The following is a 6,073-nucleotide window of genomic DNA, read 5'->3' on the forward strand; positions in this document are numbered from 1 at the left end:
TATTAATTCACGCCCCTTCTCACCAGAGTAAATTTATGACATGGAATATTTTGATATGCCGCCTAAGAATAAAAAATTGTGCCATAACACACAAATGGGATGCAATGACACTTTCGGCAGTGTTAAAGATGATTTATCAAAGCCCATGTACATTCCAATGGAACGTTTTGATGCCTACAAACATCATTACATGATGGCTGAAAACGCCAACAAATATCCTTAAATGTTGGCTGAAGACGATAGACAGCAATGGGACAATAGAATGGACCGCGAGAACCCATACCATTATAACGAAAGTGATGCAATAAACGAAAATTACATTACATCACAACAGCCTAGTGCCTGCCACCATCCTTGTGAGACAGCTGAGCAGATGGACTTCTGTGCCCATGGAATGGACGCGATGAATACTGTCTTCCAAGCTCAATATGACAATAGGGATCCATGCCAGAATGAGCCCATAGAAGAATGGGGACAGCGGGAAGGTGCGATGCCTGGCGACAGGTATGCAGCTCATCCACCAGCACCGAGCCGGCCCGCAGAAAATGCGAGAGTCTCGGTAATTCCGCTGAATTTTCTCCGTGGACTAGCGGACCGGATTGGGAGAGGAGAGGCAACTGAGAAAGTAAAGATACTCCTGGATTTGGTCACGGATATGACGGGGGATCCGGAAAACGACCAGCTGTGGGTACAAACCGAGCCCATAATAATGGAGGAGCTACTACTTAGTTTGGCGCACAAATTCACAGACGAAAAGAGGCGACAGCAGCATGGAGAGCTCTACTCGCGACAGACGACCCCTGCCCAACAGTACTCCGATCAGACTTCATCTGGGTGCAAGTGCTCCTACCACTCTCACTACCAAAGAAATTCATCCGAAAATGTAAGTACATAATTTAAGTTGAATTAAAGTACTATTGCCTAAGGTAGAAGGCTTCCTTTCTCTGAGTAATATACGAAATATGTACAAGAGCGGGCATCGATTTCTGTGCGTGAGACCAGCTTTGAAAAGGCGAAAGCCTACATCCCGCGGTAGATCTGATAGGGTGTTCAGGATGAGAGCGTGTTTTCCATGTTGTTTCTTTCGATTGGGATTACCATTTAAGAGATTAATCACAGAGTAGGAGTTATGTAAATATTTCAAAGAATACCATAGATGATGTTTGTTTAAAAAAGTTAATTCTTTGAAAAATTAGTAATTGGACAACCTTGTAATGTGTTCTTACTAGCTTAAAAATCCTCAAAAATATCGTCACCTCTCCGACCCTCCTAGTGCTTGGAAGTGACCCCCAGATCCGCACCTAGCCCCCTTGTCCCTATCCTGGATATACCACTACTAGAGATAACTCCCTAAATATATGATTTCCTAAAAACAAATAAATGAACTAGAAAATACAATTAAGGCACCAACTCGTGGAAACTGGGTGAAAAATTTTGTTTTCATACATTGAACTCAAGGGATAGAAAAACACATGGGGAGGATGTTTTTGCTCGAAGCTAATCTTAATTTTCCATAAAAAATTCTTTCAATGAGTTACGAAATTCTGGTGAACAACACCATTAAAAATTTAATTCTCTTAGTACATTAGAGATCTGCTAAACATCATCCATAAGGATATGTTTTCTTTTTTCACAGACGAATCGCATGGATTACGGCAATGATTTGGAAGACGGAAAAATAGGACATCATTCGCGCACCCATTGCCGTTCATCCATGGAGGAAAGAAACCAGTGCCAACGCAGAACTGGATACCAGGGAGGAACTGTAGCTGGTGAACCTCAGCTGCGAGGAACACAGCGGAGAGGTACATCAGATATGGCTTCCGATCTCCAAGAGTTCGAAGAAATGGAACACGAATTAAAAATGCTTGAGAAGAAGAGGAAGTCCTTGAAAACTGCATACAATGAAGGGCTGGAGAGACTGTCGAAGATGAATGTACAAACCTAGTTTGTAAGAGTACCACAAGGCACAGTGCTGGATGACGTCACATGCAAGATAAATATGAGAAAGTTACTATCACAAATGGATTTATCCTATTGAATTGATATCCAAAACATTCACTCTCGTCAACCTGTGAGGCAAAATTATTAGTTTCACTTTTCTTATGTCGCATTAGGGTATCAAGTTCCAAATTATGCTCCTTTACTCTTTGTAAAACCAAAAATGTTAGTTGTCACGCATCCTGTTCATAAAATTGTGTGAGAGCAGCAGGTCATTCACGATGAACTCCACTACCTTATAAAATATTAATAGAACGCTTTCATTCTGGTGCTTTTTCAATTTGGTGTGTTAATGTAATTTGTTTTCCTGCATGGCCAAACTGTCCTACGTGCCATGATGCATGTCACCAAAGGCATCGTCACAATATCACTATGGTATAGCCAGTAACAAATTATATTTCATTGGATTTACCTAGGGATGCATTAAAATTTGATGACGTGGTTGGCTCTCTAATTGCATTGCATTATAATTTTCTACCCTTAACCTCCCATTGATCTCCATTGATTATATATTACACTGAATTTCATTATTTGAATAGCATCCAGTACGCGTTTGTTTTTTTATCAACGACCCAGAGCTGTTTATTTATTATTTTTGCAGAGTTTTAGTTTTTAATTAGTGGCGCTATAAATATATAACCGTGCCAAATTTCGCCGGAATGACGCGACCAATATCCACGTACTATTTCAGGGATGGCGAAAATACGGCTCAAATATGACTCTCCCACGTAATCATTTTTAGAGGTTGGTAGGAATAACAAGTGTCCCTATTTCCATCATTTTTCCATTGAATTTGCCATCACTGAACACAAGTGGAAAAAACAGCAGCCAAACTGAGCACGAGACCAAATGCATTTTCTGGTGACATAATCGAGATTCTTGAGAAGAATTTTAGTATGTATTAAGGAAGCCTTTTATTACAGAGTGATAAAGAGGATGATAGTTTACGCAATCTTCCCCCCAAGGAGTCTGATGAGCCTCAATTTCATCCCGTAGAAGGCTGATTTCTGTTGCCACTTCGGTCGCATTTTAATCGGTTTTCAAAAATGTCCGCGGCGCTGTGGTGAGTGTTACGCGATCCACTTTCATCCAATATTTTACAGTACAAAGTCTGTCATAGACTTATAAGACGGTGTTTATACTAAATTTAGCCCGCATCACGTGATGGATTTTCACGTACTGGTCTACGATCGGCAGCAATGACGGCTGACAAGATGACTGTCGGAGAGGGGCGGTTTGGCCAGGTCGGCTGTTCGGCGATCGCCGAGGGTCCGAGTTTAAAGGGCCGCATAGCACTCGTAGCAACCAACCAGACATCTTCCTCGTCCAAGAAACGTGGCTCAAACAGAGAGATGCTTTTTATGTCCCGAACTACACCATCAGAAGAAAGGACCGAGCTGAAGGGATTGGAGGAGGCGGTGTGATGCTTGGCTTCAAGAAGACCTTATCGGAAACTCCACTACAGTCCCCAACCACCGATAGACTAGAACTCGTCGGATCTAAATTCTCCACCAGCACCGGCAGTATTGATGTATGGAGTGCTTACCTCCCGCCAAGACAGCACGGCATCAGCCGCACTGATCTCGACGCCATTGAGACTGTCCTTACCAACACCGCAATCATCGGCGGCGACCTCAATTGTAAACACGTTGCCTGGGGATGCAACAGCACCAACTCAAGAGGGCGAGCTCTGCATCACGCAGAACTAACTGTCCCGTTCACTATTCTTCCACCACCAAACCCCACCCACATCTCTGCCGATCCCAACCAATCAGCTGATATCCTAGATATCTTCATTACAAAAAACCTTTCTCCATTCCTCTTGCCTACAACTCTTCCACAACTTTCGTCTGATCATATCCCGATTTCAATTTCATTACCTCTATCATATCGGACGACTCTTCCTTCCTCAATAGTGAACTGGGACAAATTTACAGCCTCCGCCTCGAAGATTATTCTTCCCGACCCACGCACATGCATCACCACCGAAGATCTTGAAGACCACGTAACTCTCCTCAACAACAGTTTAAACAACTGCATTGATGATGCTTCGTTCACGCCAAAACCTACTCCCCTCATCGACGACTCTCTACCGCCATCAGTTCTTCCGCTAATGCAGCGTCGCAACAAGGCACTACTATGCTGGAGGAGAACTCATGATCCAGCTATGCGCAACCTATATAAAGCGCTGCGCAACCGCGTTACTAGTCTCATCAGAGAACACCGGCAAAAGACTTGGGACAACAAAATAGCCTCTCTCAGCCATAAAGACCATTCAGTCTGGCAATTAGCTCGTTCTTTAAAACAAAGAAAAACCCCTACTCCTCCTGTTGATTTCGGTACCTCACAAGCGGCCACCGATCAACAGAAAGCTGACAAGTTTGCTGAACTGCTTGCTGAAACCTTCAAGCACTCCGAAGACTCAGACATGACAGAAGAATGCCAAATTTCCTACTCCACCGTCCTCCACTGTCCTACACCGCCATTTCCGCCGGTCTCTCCATCAGAGCTCCAATCCATCATCAAGCAGATGCCGAAAAAGAAAGCCCCAGGCCCGGACCTCTTCTCTAACCACCTGATCAAGCAACTGCCTCCAAACTATACCCTGTTCCTCCGACACCTCATAAACTCCTTCCTCAAGTTATCATACTTTCCCAAACTTCGGAAGACCGCTAAGGTCATTCACATCCCAAAGCCGGGAAAGTCTCCACTGGACCCGAATAACTTCCGCCCAATTAGTCTTTTATCGGCATTTGCAAAATCCTAGAGAAGACTATATTAAATCGCCTGCTACCTGAGCTCAACGACAACGCCATCATACGGGAAGAACAAGCTGGTTTCCGCACTGGTCACTCCACTACCCACCAGATTACCAGGCTGGTGGAATACATCCAACTGGGGTTTAACATGAAAAAATACATCGTTGGCGTATTCCTTGATCAGTCGAAGGCATTTGACCGTGTCTGGCATCAAGGACTTATACACAAACTCCACACCTCTCCCGTCTCCTCATACCTCACCAAAATTATTTTATCCTACTTATCTGACCGAACCTTCTTTTCATCCTTTTCCAATTCAAAATCCAAATTATACCCTATTAACTCTGGCGTTCCCCAAGGATCAATCCTCTCTACTACCCTATTTAACTTGTACATCAACGACTTGCCATCCCATCCAAGCACCGATACCTACCTATATGCAGACGACCTCGCCATTCTCTCCAAGTCCTTTGATCCAGACACGGCCGCCGACCACATCCAAGATCACCTTGATGACGTTGAAGACTGGATGACCACCTGGAAACTTAAGTTGAATCCATCCTAAAGCCAGGTCATACAATTTGCACGCAAGAGGAAAAAATCCCTGTCCACGCCCATCTATTACGGGAACAAAAGAATCGTCCGAAGTACCACCACTAAATTTCTGGGCATCACTCTAGACGAGAAACTCACCTGGAGCGCCAACACATCCGAAGCCATCCGAAAAGCAAGAGGCGCAACAGCGGTAATCTACCCACTTTTAAAAAGCCAGCACCTGGCGCTGGACACCAAGAAATTACTCTTCACGGCGATGATCCGGCCGTATCTCACCTATGGCTACCCGGCTTGGGGATCAATAGCTTACACACACTTACACAAACTGACAGTTCTACAAAACAAGGCCTTAAGGACAATCACGGGCGCCCCCTGGTTCGTCCGCAACCAATACTTACACGACAACCTCAAAATTAAAACACTTACACAATGCCTACATGACATAGCCAAATCTTTCGAACACTCTCTGCACAGAACAAACAACACGCTACTCACACCAATTTGGAACTACGAAGAAAACCCACACTTTAAATACAACAGACCCGAAAGAGCCATTACACATCCAAACCGCTGAACAAAATTGAATAATTAACCAAAAACCACAAAAACGCCATATTAAACTAACAACCAACACGCCGATTACCAGCTGATGCTGAATATCGAGACATTAACTATCACAGTTAACCAAAAATGCGATGCGTACTTTCGTGAAAAATTATTATTAAATCATTCTACCGATTAAGGTAGGTTTCCAAGGA

This window comes from Ischnura elegans, chromosome 11 (assembly GCF_921293095.1).
Source record: "Ischnura elegans chromosome 11, ioIscEleg1.1, whole genome shotgun sequence".
Classification (NCBI taxonomy): Eukaryota; Metazoa; Arthropoda; class Insecta; order Odonata; family Coenagrionidae; genus Ischnura; species Ischnura elegans.